An 18,055-nucleotide genomic window follows, 5' to 3' on the forward strand; every position below is an offset into this window, starting at 1 on the left:
GTGCCGGTGGAGAGTTTGACAACTGAAGCTATTCTAGCAACGTTGGTACGGGCTACCACAGCTCTGTTGGTGTCTTTGCGCTGTACTGTCTTGGAACAAGTACTGTGATCAACTTCCAAACTCTGTGTATGCGCTTGAACACTTCTGTGCATCGCCTTGTTCTTTATTTATTTATTTATTTATTTATTTATTTGTTTATTTATTTATTTATTTAGATCACTGACCCTATTTTTTTCGTTCCTTCATATAGCGTAGCATGCTAAGCGGTATGGCTCTGCTCACCTCGCATTTACCATTAGGTGCATTCTCTCTCTCTCACACAGAGAGTGAGAGAGGATGCAGCTTCACTTAATGTCTCCTTTTTAGGCACCTTCAAATGATCTTGCATTGAATTTATAGAACCATGGCACCTTCGCACCGTGTCGTGTGACTTGTCTTTCATCCACCTTGATAAAAATAGGGTACCTAGAAATGCGATTCTGCACCACTTTCTGTCACTGCAGAAGAAGTACCAGTGTACAGAATTTTACAACGACGTTGCAAAACTGCCTCTGTCGTGTCATGTGCTGCGCACGGACCCAATTTGCAAGTATCTGAGGCCTATGGAATTTTTCTTGCTGTGAATCACATTGTCAACTGTACTATTTCAAAATCTGTCATTTAGGCTGATTCACTAAGCGTTGTACGATGTTATTACATCATCAATCATGTTCTGGCGACAATTATGGCGGCACATGGCGAAAACCTTGAGGCGTCTGTTTGTTGGGTCCGAGGCCGCTCAGGAAGCGGTGGAAAAGAGACTCCAGATAACATTGCCACTGCGGCACTCAAAAACATGGTGCAAATAACAGCCGTACCTTACACGGGCTTCAAACCAAACGCAAAACAACAACTACATAAAACTTGGCAAAAACATTGCAGTGAACACACCAACAACCAACTGCACATTATAAAATTACTCCCACCTCCCCTCGCGGGAACCCCTGTGTAGATGCGACGCATAGGGGGTTCCGTTGTTGTATCCGTTAGGTTGATTCTCCAATCGCGTGAAACATCCCGTGAACCCCCTGCCTCGGCTATGACGCAACGTGGCTACGCAATGTGACGCAACGTGGCTATGACGCAACGTGGCGCGGCTATGACGCAACACAATCCAACAGAATCCACTTTAATCCAATCCAATCCAAATCCAATCCAAGCCAAGCCAAGCCAAGCCAAGCCAAGCCAATTCAATCGAATCCAATCCAATGACCCTCGCGACAGAGTCTTCGCTATCGGAGAGGAGAGGGGGTGAGCGGCGGAGAGCGCAGCTCGCGCGGCGAGGAGAATGGGCGAGGGGTGTGGACGGACAACAACAACGCCGTATGGAGGGACAAGGTGAGTGAATGAGATGCAGTCGCATCTAAAACCCTACCTGGGACGACACACAACCGATTCGCACAACAGACACACCAAGTTGCCTTGGCAAGGTCGCGGATAGGTACCACACATGTAACACACTGCCATCTGCTCACTGGATCCCCAAGACCAATGTGCAGCGGGTGTGGAGAGGGCCTATCCGTAATTTATATACGGATTCAATACAAAGCACTTAACACAACACGACGCTAACATTTCCCACAACTATACACACGACATATTCCACAACAACCGTCATACTTCTTAGGAGACGAGCCCATGGTTTCATTTGAACGCGTTATAGTTTTTTACCGAGGTAAAATTTCTACAACTCATTTCTTATCATGCATCTTGACAACTTGGCCATTTACATCAGTCATCTTTATTACGTTGTGTCTTTCTTTATTTTTACTGAAGACTTTTACTTTTACTGCCATGTCACTTTCAATAAATGACTTTTGTTTGGCGCTCTGTGCCCTTAATTGGCCTTTCGCCAATAAAATTCAACGTCATCATCAGCCAGACATCGACGAGGCGCCTCCAATGCCAATAACGAGTACCGAGGTCGAGATCGATGGCGACGCTTGAGTTCACGAGCTCCTATCCCGGAAGGCTGGGCTGGGCACCCCACCAGTGGCTTCCCACCACAACGGGATGCCGAGGGTGCAATACCAGCAACTGCTAGCGGATCCCAGGCCACAAGACAGCTTGACATTGGCCGGACGCAGACGTTGTACGTGTTGAATTACTCATTATAACATATAACGAACATCATGAAGGAACCTAGTGGTATACTGGCTCACCCGGGCATCTCTGGGTACCACCGCTAGTATTGTATTAGTTATTTTGTAGCGCTTACATACTTGCCCTGTCAAAGTGGCCAGCACCTGGACTGCCTAGGTAATTAGGAATTGTGTATTGGCACTTTGTCTGGAGATGCCCTGACAGTTTTATCTGGAACCTCATCTTTCCTTGATGAATGTGAACTATGTATTCAAAATTTTAACCAGAAATGTTTCGATAGTTTTTTGCACCTCGTCCTACACTATTATAATAATGTGCGAAATGAATCTGCAAAAAAATTTAATAATACTCTGAAATCACATATCTTCATAGCTGTTTTCTTGAACGGATTGCATTGCCGAATAGGGAGGGTGTGTGGTTAAAAGCGGCTGTTGTAGAGGAAAAGAAATATCTTAATAGTTCTATATAACGGGCAATGTTAAAACCAGTAGAATTATGGAAGGGAACAGGACCAAGGTCATCATGGATTTCACGAACAGCACAAAAAATGAACTTTGCGGAACTTAATAGAAAAGGTCTATAACGTCAACGAGAATCGTCTAAATACCGTAATATCTGCCCAAAGTAGCATTAGAACTAAGTGCGAGTATCCTCAGCAGCAGGTTTACGTTTTTCTGTTGACGCTATAGACCTTTTCTATTGATATCAACAAAATGAACTTTTTTGTGCTGTCCCTGATAGCATCGATGACTTTCCCCCTATTTTCTTTCAAAATTCAACTGGTGCAGCATTCAAAGTTAATTGAATTAATAAGATTTTACCAAACCCCGGCCATTGAATAGGGGAGGGGATGTATGGTTTCATTTATTGCCCCAATTTTAAGTGATCTGTTCGTATATTTTTGTGACAAGCGTTACTTCATGTGCCTTAACAAAGCATGTGGTTTCAAGATTCTAAAGAACTTCAGATGTATAGATGATTATTTGGGTACTTTAGAGGATGTGAGGCCTAAGCATACGAAAATGCTCGTCAACCGCATTATTGGCGTTTTTAATGCCTGTGCCCAAGGACTTAAATTCACAGGTGAGTTACGTGCAGAAAGGTGCCTTCAGTTCTTCGACATAATCGCCTTCTTTTATGAACTTTATGCGTGCTGGAGATACCAAACGCTGCTTGAAAAACCAGCGCTTAGGTCAGTCATTCCGACATTCTGGAAAGGGGAATGACCAAAAACTTCATACTCGATTCTCTGAAAAATCTCGGGACAAGAGCTGCGTTTAGCGTTCAGCTCTAAGCACGACACCTACGTAATGCTGGCTTTCCCGCGGAATCGTTGCTTTTCATTGTAAGGCGCCTGATTAAAAAACGAAATTCATCGAGCCAAGAAAGAACAAATCCGCTAAACCCCAAGAAGGCACGGCCTGTGGTCGTGCCTTACGTTCACAACCTCTCCCAGCATATCACAAAAGTGGCGGGAAAATGCGACATTCGGGTTGTTTGTTCAGTGCCAGGCAAGCTTCACGTATGTGCGAAATTGTGAACAATGCAGTTGAAAAGGCTGGCCGCACAAGTATTCCCCTAGATCGTGGAAAACGCTGCGTGGGCAGACTGGTCGCTGCAATAATGAGTGATTGAGATTGCATCGCGCTGCATTTAATTTATTTGCGGGGAGGAGGACATTTGGAAGATTACAGCTGTCGGTGCTCTTACATGCAGGACTTCCAGGGAAAACGCGTCGGCCCAGCATTGGCTTCTACAAGAAAGAGCAATTTTGGGGGGCGTTTTACCTTAGGAACAAAAATGACGAATGCGGGAGTACACCTTCTATGCCCTTGCGTACAAAAGGATAACCCTACCGGCAACAGTAATCCCGTTTGCTTTGAAGAAACGAAATCCGTCTCTTTCGTAGTGTTTCTGGTAATTTATCATTACGTTGGCCATTTCGCCACTAAAGGTCAAGTTGATTTGTAGCACCCGTCCTGAATAAGTCACATTTCCCCTGTCCCCGTTTCATCGCTCCTTTTGACATGTAGAATTCGTTCCAGCCACTAAACCAAATGTATGCATTAAGTGGGCTTGAAGGTACTGAGTCAACCGAGTTTGCACTCATGTTCAATTAAGGCCAGAGATCCCCACATTGACATTGCGGAGAGATCCGGGCTCTCAAGCTTGACGATAATTCGAGAAACACTGTTCTTCTGTTCAGACCCTTCTCCTTCAAATTTCTTGCAGCGGACCTTAACTGCTAAAGTATTCGCTCTCGGGGTGCCCGTCGTCGCCAAATCATCATCACCAAAGTGGAAGGTTATACACGATGGCAGCCAATGCAGCCTCCACGTATCCGAAAGCGCCAATAGACCAATGAGCTGCGCCTGATCTATTAGCCCTTTACCGTAAAGGAACGAGCGAGCTGTTTTTATTCCAGAAGTTGCTATCGGCCTATTTTGGGAAAACATAATGCATCCGCTAAGAGGTACGTCATGGAGACCATGTGGTCATATTTGGGGTGAGACGATGGCGGGAAAGGTGTTTTTTGTTTTCGTAGTTTGCTCCCATCAGACAAACCCCCCTTGCAACCGTGGTTCAATGCTCAACGCTGTGCCGAGTGAAATAATTTGTTCTATCTAATATTGGCGAATGTTATCGCAACCACCATAAAGGCAGAACGGTCTCACATCTGGCAGTCACGCGGTGTGCTTACACAGTGGGTGTCCCGGTGTGTTGAAAGACCACCGTATAACTGCAGTTATCGTCCATATAGCCGGGTAGAATTACTTTGCAGGCCAAATGTGTGTCCTTGACTTTCCAACCATTCTGAAAATAGAAAAAAAAATACTGTTGAACTGAGCAACCAGCTGAAACAAAGAGGAGGACGCAGTCCGCCGTCTAAGTGTTTCGAAATGTCAAAACCAGCATTGTACTTTTAGCTGTAGTTGTTAACAAAAATGGTAGGTACGGCTTTCATACGTCTAAGTCCCTTTTCCTATTCCTTACTCCTAAAGTGTAGGACACAGTCTTAACGATTGGAATCATGAGATTTCTACTGAAACAACGCCTCGACATCACGATTATTGTCTTTAAAAATTTGCATGCTTGCCGGAACAAGGAATAGGACAAGAGAAGAAGCTTTCACGTGACAGTATATTTTATCAGGGCGGAGGGCTGAATCCATTTAAATTTAACACATATTCTAGTGCAATCACGAAGAAAATCTTGGTATTTTTATTGTATGCGTTAGGAGGCGGACTACAAATAGTACCAATTTCCGAAAATTGAACTCCCGGAACACAAATATTTTATGCCAACATCAAATTTAATGGGTTGCGAACCGAGTAGCACTCTGGTTATACATAACCGCAATAATTCGAAGTCAACTTTTGTTAATACCGGCAAACAGAGAGAAACAAAGTACAGATAAATTTTGTCTAAGGTTCCATACACGCGTGCTTCGAGTGGTTATTATCGCGGGAACGCAAATCAAATATCCAGTCCTGCCACATGCAGCACTGGTCTTTTTGCGGCGCAGATGAAGTGTCCCACTCAACAACATTATCATACTTCGCCCATTTCATGCATAAAGAAACCCGCACTCGCCCACGTGGTTGTGCGATGATCAGTCGAAACGTTGTTAGAACTCCGCCCTCCTGGATGATACGGGTGTTCACGTGTTTGGTTTGAGTGGCCGAATCGGTTTAAGTCGGTCTTGACGGGGTATTGTCGGTGGTTCGAGCTGAGAAACGGCGGATTCCAAACCCAGCATTGCCGCGGCTGCGGCACCGTGAAGGGGCGTTTTGCCTTGTTTATTCCATGAGTGTTTTCTAAGAGCAAATGCTTATGCATGCATGCAATTACCATGAAGCCGCAAATGCCAACCGTGGGCTGTAAGTACGCATGTTCTAATCAATATGAAGAATATATGCCTATACCTAAATGAAAGGAACGTCCAATTGTTTTAATGTCATGTCCCCTATCACATCGTGGGAGCAGATGAAACACAACTTAAATAAAGGAAGCTCAGCACAAATCTGATTCGACACAATGACAGTCAGGGGAACACCGAATAGTTCTGAACCTATATGAACACTACGATACGTGTTGATCCTGAGGTTAGAATAGGTTACTTCAAGAGGCGAGGTTTTCCATAATCAAGGTATTTGCATACGCGAAATGGGAGAATATAATAATTTGCGCACACAACCTTGTGTTCCTTTTTAGCGGCGCTTTGGTGAATTTAGAACTCTCTGTCTTATAACCGCGACCTCGCCTTGTTCTTTGAGCCACATATATTAACAACTGTGTTCCAGGCGAACAGGCGGCGGCTGCGGAACCCAAATTTCTAAAGAAGTCTACATGAACAATTATTTCGTTGTTTAAACTTTACTCGGGCGATAAAGTAAGCATTCATGGTTTGGGGGCGAAAGCATGCTTCGTTACTTCTACTTTGCGCTTCCGCCTCCTTTAAGTTTTTCTTCGTCTTTTGCCACGAAGACAGGCCGACCTGCTGAATATCCCGCTGCACGTTCACCATAGTTAGAGCTGTCCTCCGCGCGCACTCGTTATACGCGCGTGCAGCCACGTACCCCTGTCAGGGCGCACCCAGGGGGTTAATTTTTCTTCCATTCTGTTGTTGCATTTGGTTCTTCCAAGCTTGGTTCAAATCCCACAGAAACTCTTTTAACAGTGGCGGCCATTTTGGTATGATTTTCGTTGACACCGACGATGACCACCGTCCCTTTTCGCATTCAAAGGCGTATTTAGGACATTGTTCAAGGAAAACGTTTACGTAAATGTTAACCCTTATTCTCGGCATGAGAACTGCAATAGGTGGACTCCCTAATGGCAATCATTTCTTTTATTAAAAACTCTGATCACAGCTTCACCTAGAAATTATTATCTTATATACTTTAACTGAGCGGCTAGTGCATGCTAGCCTGTCACTGGAGCATTGCTGGGAACGAATCAATTAGGTTTTGTCATCTCTGGTGTTTTGAACCTGATAGTGCTCATTTTGCTTCTAATGAAGCAATGTTAGTTCAGCGTGAAGGTTAATGAAGCAAAATTAGTTCATAGTAATGAAGGTTAGTTCAGCGTTGGTCTCCAGAACAATGGCGTCATGTTAGAGCGAGTGCTGTCGGAATAACTTGAAACCCGCCGTGGTGGCTCTGTCAAGGCCGTTGTGCTGCTGAGCACGATGACGCGGGATCGATTTCCCGCCGCCGCGGTCGCTTTTCTGATGGAGGTGAAGAGCAAAACACCAACGTCTACGAGATTTCGGTGCAAGTTAAAGATCCCCAGGTGGTCAAAATATTCCGGAGCCTTCCACTAGGGCGCGCCGCATCGCTTGGGCTGCGTCGGCGCGTTAAACCCTATAATCAATCAATCAAGTTTCGTCATCTCCGTCATTTTGCCAGTGATATCGCTTATTTAGCTGTTAGTGAAGCAATTATCTCAGCCCACTGACAGCGCAATATATGCTTGCTGGCAGCCACAGCATGTTTTCAGATGAGTTTTAGTGTTTCGACATTTACGCTGATTTCAATTCGGAAAACTGAGCAGAATTTTAAAACCCACCTACAACGACGTTAATCGCAGTAAAATAAAATAATAACAGGGTATCTAGGCAACTGTCTTGTCTGTCAAATGCCTCACTCTTTATCCTAGTGAAAATATGTACAAACGAACAAACACTAGTTGCCACTAAATCAGATTTATGATCTTTCTCATAGAAGGCATGTTCTCGCCCTTCCCCCTTCCAAAGTTCTTTGTACTAGCTCCTCATATCTGCTTTGCACTAGCATATGGGACCTACGTAATAGCAGTCCAATGCTAGTTCTGTTTACCATTGACCTTCCACATCAACGGCAGGATAGACGATTTCTGGTACGACGTGAGGCCACACTGAGCGACCATTTCTTATTTCGTTGTTCCTCATTCGCGGTGGAAGCACAATTTTACCCTGTGTCGTTGCACAGTTTTGCGTACTATATTACGCCTATGAAGTAGGCGACTGTTCATTGCCGAAAACTGGGTCGTTCATCCTTAGTACAGAAGTACGGTCGATCTAACAGACGAGACCACGGGTAAGAGGGACCCTCAACCTTTTTTCTTTTATATTTTGGCATGGCAATTGTGTCGCATTGTTTCCTCCTCTCACCTCTTTATTCAGTCATAGCATATTTTTAGGGAATACGTATGTACACGCTCTGTAAAGAAATATGAAGGCATCAGGCTACAGGAAAGGGGGGGGGGCAGAATGTCTTTTCTGATGCAATACATTGCCGTTAATGCATCGTTGACGAAGATATTTTATAGGTGCTGTGAAAAATGAGTAGTGTATATGCCAATGATGCCTAATATATATTTCTTTGTAAAAACGTAGGAAATATAACACGGCAGAGGAAATGAGTAAAACATTTGGGACTTGTGTTGCGGCCATATAAAACAACGAGCGTGTTATAAAAACTTCCGGTCTGTGCTACATTGCACTCCGTTGACGTAATATTGGTGACGGTATTGGCAACAACGTGAACCCCGTGCCCCCAGACATAAGCTGGATCTAACCTTGGCGATGTGTTTTAAGGTGAAGGTTAGAAACCTCAAACGGCGGCCGTCGGAGCACAGGTCAAGCTCCGGCGGTTGGGCGCCCTGTCTGTTTACAAGGCAGAAAGCTCCGGGAGCTCTCAAGCTATCAGGGTAAGGTTTGAAAAGGAAGTTCCCCCATCCCCTGCCTTTTTCCAATGCCTGATCGGTCCCTGAACGGGGCAGCACCGATGTTGCGTACCCACCCCTTCGAACTTTTACTCTCTCCGAAACCTGATAATTATCTCCGATTCGTGATTATCGAATCCTTTGAAAAACACAAGCCTCTTGCTCAATGTCCCTGTTTCTGATTTGAAAATTCAAAGAAGGAATATTCGGAGAACACTACAAAAACAAAACGTAATGATCTGGGGACCTGCTTGCAGAAAAAAAAGAACGGCCAAGGCTGACAAGGTTTTTTTGCTGACAAGGACGGGCAGCGCCCGTAATTGTCAGCTTTGTCCTTCTGTCACTTGCGCTGTTAAAAATCATGGATCCTTACCGACTCGCCCAGCTTCGCACTCCTGTTCGATATGCTGGTAGAAGTCACCACCCAGCAACAGGCCACCAATCTCCTGAGCAAGACCTGTATTGCCGATCTGGACATCAAGTTCACGCAACCACCGCAGCTTCAACAGCTCGCACGGCCGGATCTCGGAGCCAGGTCTGGCAAATGACAGGGAAGCCGATCTCCTAGAAGGCCTGAGAAATCACGGTTTGACGTGGCAGTCAGGCGGATATCTATAAGATGAGGTGATAAGGAAATTCCTAGGAGGCGCATCATCCTCACATTCAGGCGAATATCCATAAGATGAGGAGATAAGGAAATTCCTACCAGGCACATCCTCCTCACATTCGACCGTTCAACTGTTTCAGACCATACCCATGCAGGGTTTATCTGAGCGCACATCCGAAATCCACGGCGCTGTTACAAGTGCCAGTGGATCGGGCATGGTATCAACTCGTGTCGGTGCCAACTAACATCTCCCAAGAGCGCGCAACATGGTCATCCCACTGATAACTGCCCCTCGAATCAATTGCTTTGCGTGAATTGCCAAGGACCGCACGGCACGAATTCGAAAGCTTGCGAGACATTCAAACTCAAAAAGAAAATCATAAACATCACAGTCACCGAAATCATCACCCTCCCAGAGGCGCGAAGAGGGTTCGCCGCTTTCCCCCTGGGGAGGTCCGCGGACGCACCTCGCCGGGGGCGCAGCGGCGTCTAGTTTTTGGGAGGCCCAGTACTGCGAGTCAGACCTGGTCCCCTACTCCCCCCATCTCCGGTGGCTATGTGCAGACCAAACCGTCTCACCACACTGAATGCTCAACCAGCAACAGCTGTGGTTGCAACTACGTCCGTTGGGGATGCCCCTGCATCAACCACATCCACTCCACCGGCCCAAAGAACACGCGAGGGCTCGGAGGAGATGGAGGCGGAAGCACCCGCGGCAGCTCCCCCCCCCCCCCCCCCGCCGCACCACCTGCGCCATCCCAGGCTCTCCTGAAGCACTCAGCGGTTGTGGGCCACGCAAAGCGCGCCCATAAGGGTGCGCGGTTTATGAAGCCTCATATCTCAGGCACTCCGAAAACATCCGACGACGAAATTGACGTCGGACCATTTTGTCTGCGGTGCCCCACAAGGACCGTGTCCCTACGCCAAAGCCTCCAGACAAACCCTAAAAGACGAGAGTCGCAGCCCCGAAAGACGACACATAACATACACACTAGTAGCTTTCCCACTAAATAACGGGAGGAAAAAACATAATTCAAAGGAACTGTAGAGCCCTTCTTAAAAATCTTGAGGATGTGTACGAGATACTGCACTGCAATCAGCTAAGTGTCCTGTGTCTACAACAAACACATTTAAATTCTAAGCCTACACATTTTTTGAATAGTTACCTGGTATTTAGGAAGGACAGGGATGGTGGTGGAACATCTTCAGGGTGTGTGGCCATCATATCCAGAAATTCATTGGCGCGTCACAGTATTCAATTACAGAGCGTCGTTGAGCCTGTAGCCATTAGTACCCTAATTTTCAACAGGCAAATAACACTATGATCCGTTTATATGCCTCCTTATTTCCAGCTCTCAAGCTCGGATTTCGAGGGCCTTGTAGATCAGCTCCCGCACCGTTCATTCTTTTAGGCGACCTCAATGAACATAACTGTCTTTGGGGCTCTGCTCGCACGAATCCCCGAGGTTACCTTATCGAAAATATCTAACATCTTCAAGAGCATGCCTACTCAATAAAAACAAGACTACATAGCAAAATATAGGACACAACACTCTTTCACACAACGACTTGGCTATTGGCTCTGCCGCACTCCTTCCGTCTCTTGAGCGGGATGTTGGCACTAACCCTAAATGGCAGTGATCCCTTCCAAACCACAATGACATACATAGGTAAAGGACCGAACAGTTCACCGTCCTATAACAGGCTCAATGAAGCTAGAGGAAACTGGAGTACATTTACAGAAACATCCAAAAAGACCACACATCCCTGACACAAGTACACATTGAAGACGTTACCCAACTACACACGGCACACGTCCTCCACGCCACCGAAAAGGCCATTCCCCGTATGTCCGGTGCTGTACGCAATCCGAGGAGGCCATGGTAGAGATAGGACTGGAGGCCAGCGCGACACGCCCAGAAAGACGCGTGGGGTGTCCGTCGCAGGTACCCCACGTCAGCTAACTTCATTTTTTTCAAAAGGGCAAAGGCCTTGGAAAAGTGCGTGCGCCGTCAGGCGAAACGAGATAGTTAGCGCTCCTTCATACCATCCATAAGTTTTTACACACACACGCAAGGTACGGACAAGAATACGCAACCTAATGAACAACATGCACATAGCCTGCCCTCGGTTAGCACCAACAGGGAGCACACTGAAGATCAGGCTAACACACTTGCACAACACTGTCAACACATGTCCAGCTCTGCACACTACACACTTTCCGGACACACAAAGCCTCTGGTTGAAAGTACTCCCTAGGTGACAACAACAAACCACAGACATCTTACAATTTCCTGTTTTCACTACGTAAGCTGAGGGCTGCTCTGAGCACGTGTAACCCTCAGCTCCTGGCCCAGCCCTCACGTATACGATGACACAACACCTAAACGCAGAAATATTTAACACTCCTCCACATATACAACAAGATATGGCTTTCGGGGCAGATTACCAGGTCATGGCGCGATGCCATGGTAGTGGCTTTCTTGAAGGAGGGAAAGGACCCAGCGTCCTCCCAAAGTTACCGTCCCGTCGCCCTGACGAGCTGCCTGTGCAAGCTTCTCGAGAAGATGATAAACAGGATACATGTACTTTCGTGAGTACAATGGTCTCCTAGAGAGCTGCCAGGCAGGATTTACGGAGACGCGATCCACGACTGATCAAGTCGTGGTCCTTGAAAGGTACATGAAGAATGCCTTCGTCCATAAGCAGTTTTGCGTAACAGTGTTGTTTGACCTCGAGAAGCGTATGACGCCGCTTGTCTTTATGGGATCCTGAGCGACCTGAATTCATTCGGTGTGTATATCAACATGTTAAACACTCTTGCCAGTCACATGCCTGAAAGGACATTCCGCGTCGAGTTGGGTCAGCACTGTCAACAGTTCGTGTCCAGGAGTACGGTGTTCCTCAAGGTGGTGTCTTCAGCTGCATGTTATTTTTAGCGATGAATTCGCTTAGGAAGGCATTGCCACCATCAATCTCTTGTTCAGTTTACGTGGATGATGTGCATGTCTCGTTTAAATCTTGTGATATGTCCCCATGTGACTGACAAGTTCAGCTTGGGGTCACCAAACGTGATCTCTGGGCAGATAAAAATGGTTTTAAAGTTAGTCCTCTATAAAGTATTGTGTTTATGCTCCAAGATTCCAGCGCAGCGCATAGCCTATACATGGAATGCAACAAATGGTGCCTAGAACATCAACGATTGTACATGGATTTACTACACGCTTTTAAGATCTCATCAATAAATAGTCACCCGTTTGGGCATGCTCTGAAAGATACATCAATGTCGAAAGTTTTTGTAAATCGCCCATTTGTTTGCCTTTTCCACACAGAGTGACGGAGGAGGTATCGGCTGTCCCTAATTCCTTTTCAGACATGTACGCGTGATCAATTACTGACAGTTTGCCACCACGACAACTTCAGCCTGTATCATGGGATTTACCATTTATTAAAATAAATAAAAACAGCGTTCCGAGAACTGCAATTCTGCAGACCTTTTTTCGCTGCAGGATAAATATCAATGTGCTGAATTTTATAGTGATGCCTCAAAAACAAAAAACAAAAACTATGGGCTCTGTGTGCCGCTTATAGTCCTAACTTTAATAAGCTTACACACCACAATCGTCTGAGCAGAAGCATACGATATTGTAGTCATTGACAGCGCACTCTTAAAAGACAAATTTCTAAGTCAGTAATCTCTACAGAATCTTTGAGCGTTGTGCGTGCATTATCATCACACAGGCCCGCAAAAAACCCCCAATTTCAATGTGGTTTTTGGTGCCATAGTGTCTGCATATTCAGAAAATTTGCAGCTACGTGCTCCTCGGCTGGGTTCCAGAACATGCAGGAATAGCAGGAACGAGACCGCTGATCTAATGGCCACCGCTGCTCCACTTACAAATACAGTGGACATAGCAACCATACCCTAAACCGAACTCCAGTCACACATAAGCCAACACCTTTACAAAACATGCCAATCAGACTGGAGTAAACAGACAGACAAGCTACACTTATTAAAACCACACTTGGGACGATACACTATTGATTCACAGAACATATTCATTGAAGTTGGCCTAGCTAGATTGGATAGGCCACACACACGCGACACATTCCCATCTGCTCACTGGATCTCCAAGACCCTTGTGTAGCAGGTGTGGACAGAGCCTATCCGTAAATCACAATCTACATGCAAAGCACTCCACACAACAATACACAAATATTTCCCACAGGTATACAGGAAAATATCCCACTACACGCAGCACTGTTTTTAGCGGATGATCCTACGTTTCCTCAACAGCGCACTTTTAAGTTTTTAAGCGAAGTCAAATTCTTACACCTCATTTCCTATCACGCCTAGTTTTTGCAGCAAATTTCGCACCATGCACTATCACACCGTCGCCTTTTACACAGCCATTGTCTAACTCACTTAAATTTTGCGTTTGTAGAGCCATTTTAGAGTTGAAATCTTCATTCGTCAGACATAACCATTGTTTAGCGCTCTTTGCCCTTGCTGGCCTTGTGCCATATACATCCAACCATCATGATCAGCAAGCTGTAGTCAAGGTTGCGAAGGATCTTGTTAGTAATACCGTCAGGGCGAGGCACCGATTCAGTGCGAAGACTTTAATGGCAGCACAAGCCCCAGCTATCTTGATGGCCCTATCTAAATCAGCATTGGTGTTCCCCGTATACGCACGCAGGGGATCGAGGGTATAGCGCACCTGGATATCGCTCAATTGGTCGCTCCCAGCTCCCTCTAACGACTGGAAAAGTGTCGTATGTTGTTAGCTTCAATAAGCCTGCTACTTTCACGGTCAAGAAGTCTACTAAGGGTGTTTTAAGTCCTGTCTACCCCCATTAGGTCACGCATAGGAGGATAGCATATTCTTATTTAACTGTTGAGGTGAGTAAGACAAAGTCACCACGATGCTATCCTCGCAAACCTTGCTGATGTCGGCGTGGGTCAACGAGTCTATAGGTACTTCACTCACTTCCTTTCCAACCGTACATCCCGGCTTGTTGTTGGCAGACTGCAATGAGACAATATTACAATGGGGTCTAGGAGAACTCGCGAGGACTCAGTGTTGTCCCCTTTCTTGTTCGACCTGGCTATGATTAAACTTCCCCAGCTACTTACTTTCTTGCCAGGCCTTCAACATAGTTTTAATGCCGATTAATTCACGTTGCAGATGTATGGGGCGGGGATTACGACATTCTATAGGCATTCCAACAAACAGTTGACATCGTCCATGTTTGCGTAACCGCTCGAAGTCTTCCGTGTTCTCCAGAATAGACAGAACTCCTTCTCACCGATCGTCAAATGGGGAGCGCAAACGCCCTCAAGCCACCCCAGATAATGAACGGCAAGTACAAGGGCACAATATTCCTCGAGTTCCATGCATCAGGATATTAGGTGTCCGAATACAAGCTGATGTCCCCAACCCAGAAACAATTCGAGCACTACACTCGAGCACGGGACAAATAAGTCACCTCATCTCTCGCAATGCGAATAGGCATCATAGCCTGAAAGAAGTAAAGCACGTAAGGCTTGTGCAGGCATTTATTAACGGACTAATTGGGTTTGTTTCGCCGTTTCTCCTTCTCAAGCAAGTTGTACTAGATAAACATATTTGCATGATTAGGTAAACTTACAAACCGGTGTTTGGAAATCTTATCCCCAAATCTCCTTTGGAAGCAAGTGGTATTCATAACAGCATTGAGGAGCTTTTGAGGCGCAGAGAATGGCACAACTTCAACGGTTCTCCTGTAGCGCAACCGGGCGCGCTATCCTTCAAACACTCCACATTACTCACGCCTGACAACATAGGGAAAATGTGATGCTTACTGACTCACAGTGCCCGCATATCCGCACTTCCTGTAAATATGGTCCCGGTATACAACGTTGCTCGACGCCTAGCATGGGCGGATGCCCTCCACCACCGCGTTGCAGAGGAGAACACGACGCAGCGGAATACCGAGACAGAGCAGCCATGAGCATAGTTGCTGCGGATCAGCAGGGTAATTTTACTACATCTGGCTTATATTGTGCCTGGGTTGTACCAGTCACCCAGGTACGGGAAGGCAGCAGCAATTGAACTTGCTATATCCTCCATACCTAATATAATTGTGTCTGATTACTGTGACTTACTTCAAAACAGCTATTAAAAACGTTGAGAAGGGTAGAATTTCCCCCCAAGAGCAGCGCCCTCTTCAATTCTTTACGCGGTCAAAAGGCCGCGAGGACCTCACAACATGGACGCCAGCACACTCGCTTTATCCAGGTTATGAGAATGCTTACGAAGCGGCCCGACATTTAGCTACCGGGACCACCTCGATCTGGATGAGCATTCGCTAAATAGGTGGGGGGGGGGGGGTGCACGGACAGTGACTTACAGAAATATCAGCGCTCGCTATCGCTGAGGGTACCTGAAATATCCTGCCGCGCATCCCCCCTCAGTCGGTGGTAGTATGTGGCGTGACGGCTCTTTCAGTCGAACACCTTTCCTAACCCCGAAGCCTATAGCCGCCTACACGCAGATCTTTATAAAGAATAATGTGGGTGGTGCTCTGAATGAGTTGCGCTGAAGCACTCGTACGTACCTGTCCCCAGAAACCACCACACACATTACAGACAATAGTGATAAGGACTCTAGAGCAATGCGACGCCGCGTTGCTAAATTGTGACCAAGACACTCAACAAAGCCTTGTCGGCTAGGGCTCACGGGCTCCTGGCCGCCGTCTGACTGAAGGACCGTCGAACACACCCTTTAGACTCATTAACTCCGCAGTATGAGCATAAATAAAGTTTTCTCATTGTCATCAGCTCGCACACTACCGAGTGAACTGCTTTAAAGACTGAATGGTAAAAGGCTTACGATGATGTATCAAATAGAAAAAACATTGCACGCCTCATTTGGCAGTCACTAATTCTGTAAATCGCAGGACACAAGCCTTGTGCTGCCTAATTCTTTCGCACTGTTTGCTTCCTGATATATCATTTCAACTAAACACAAATCGTACATACCTACTTGGTGAGAGGGTTGTCAGGAGGCGCTGGTGCGCTTTTGTTTGAATGCAATGTTTTTCCTATTTGATACAGCACGGTAAGCTCTTTTACAATCCAGTATTTAAACTAGGACAGTCGGAAGCATCCGAGCCAAATAACGATGAAGACCAGAAAAGGGGGGGAGGTAAGGGGACTAAAGAGAGTGTTCGACGGTCCTTCCCAGTCAGATGGCGGCCAGAAGCTCGGGAGCCCTAGCGTCATCGTTGATCAGGTGGACAAGGCCATCACAGCGTTGCGGCTGTTCTCTCAATGCCCGCAGTGGGCATGCTTGTGTTGCAACATCTGAAGACGCAGTAGAGCTTCTTTCTACTCAGGGCATGTTAACAGCGCATTCCAGAAGCGGACGGTGGCGGTTCTCTGGTCCGTTTGTGTATTCCAAAGGTACAACGAACGTCGGAAGAATTAATGGGGGAATTCGACACCGTGCGCCAGCCCTTGTGTCTTACGGTCTTGCGTTCTGGTGGCCGTTCGTGCTCTTCTTGGTACACATTTTTTTCCACTCTTTGTATCACGCGACACAATAGGTAACGTGCGCCTAAGCTTCGCTCACCACCCCACCACGTCATTTTGTTTCTTCACGACACGTGAGCACCACGGCCGTTTTCGGGGCGTGTTTTATTTATTCTATCATTACTTGCGTGACCACGGGAAAACGTGCGCGAGGTACGCTTAGGAGGCGCTAGCTATAAGTTGTAACAGTCTGTCCATTGATCCGACACGCTGCATATATCAATTTCTCGAGGAAACACGAAAGTGTGCCCTTTCGTGTTTCTATTATTCCGTGCCCCGCTTCCCAAGGAAGTGTTCAAAATAACTTGAGGGTTAACGCCAACAGTGACTTTGCCATGTGACCAGTGTGACGAAAAGCCGCCGACGCCATTATCAGGGGGCGCGGGTGGCAGCCCCCTCCTGATGTGTACACTCCTTCTCCAACTACACATGATGCACCATGTTATGTGCCGTAGAAGCAAGCCTCCGACAAAAAGTGCACTCATCTCAGTGCACGACGAAAATCACCGTGGCTCTCTACGCAGCCGCTTCCTGAAGGTGTCGAAATAAAATTAAATACACCATAAAATACTCACCGAATAATAGGCGTGCACCGCGTCGGTGTTCCTTGCGTCTACAACGATGTTCATAAGCGATGATGACAGGGCATCAGACGGGAGCGTGGCCATTGCTACGAAGCACCGAAGACTGCTCTTTTCTATACGAAAGATGCAATCTACTGTGCCTGTAGCTAAAAGGCAACTGCGCAGGTACCCAGGAGAGTCCCGGTATTCTTTCAAAAGAATACAATCGCCGCGTCTATGATTTACGGACCGGAGAACGGTAGAGTGAAGAAGCTGGTTCAGTGGAGCATCTAAAACGCGGAAAAACCGCATCAGTTTTCTCCCCCAGAAAAATCGACTGCAGCGCCATGGCCGTAGCTGTTGTGTTCGGCGCAGTATAGTGAATGAAACAATTACCTCCAAGAGTGTGCAAAATGCGTTCGATATTTAAATGCTGGTAGCGGTACTGTTTCCGCTTGG

At 46.5% G+C, this 18,055-nt stretch overlaps 1 long non-coding RNA gene across 1 annotated transcript in view; it reads right to left on the bottom strand.

Annotated features, from left to right (window-relative positions):
* The window catches only part of LOC144149062 (uncharacterized), a 161,875-nt gene extending 144,113 nt beyond the window's left edge, over window positions 1–17,762 (bottom strand). The window contains exons 1-2 of the long non-coding RNA XR_013318153.1: window positions 17,609–17,762; window positions 4,844–4,956 (exon numbers count right to left, since the gene is read on the bottom strand). This is a non-coding gene — a long non-coding RNA (uncharacterized LOC144149062). The remainder of the gene's footprint in view (window positions 1–4,843; window positions 4,957–17,608) is intronic.
* Window positions 17,763–18,055: the final 293 nt, after the last annotated feature.

This window comes from Haemaphysalis longicornis, unplaced genomic scaffold (genome assembly GCF_048455015.1).
Source record: "Haemaphysalis longicornis isolate Haplotype H1 unplaced genomic scaffold, Haemaphysalis longicornis Haplotype H1 scaffold_8, whole genome shotgun sequence".
NCBI classification, from domain to species: domain Eukaryota; kingdom Metazoa; phylum Arthropoda; class Arachnida; order Ixodida; family Ixodidae; genus Haemaphysalis; species Haemaphysalis longicornis.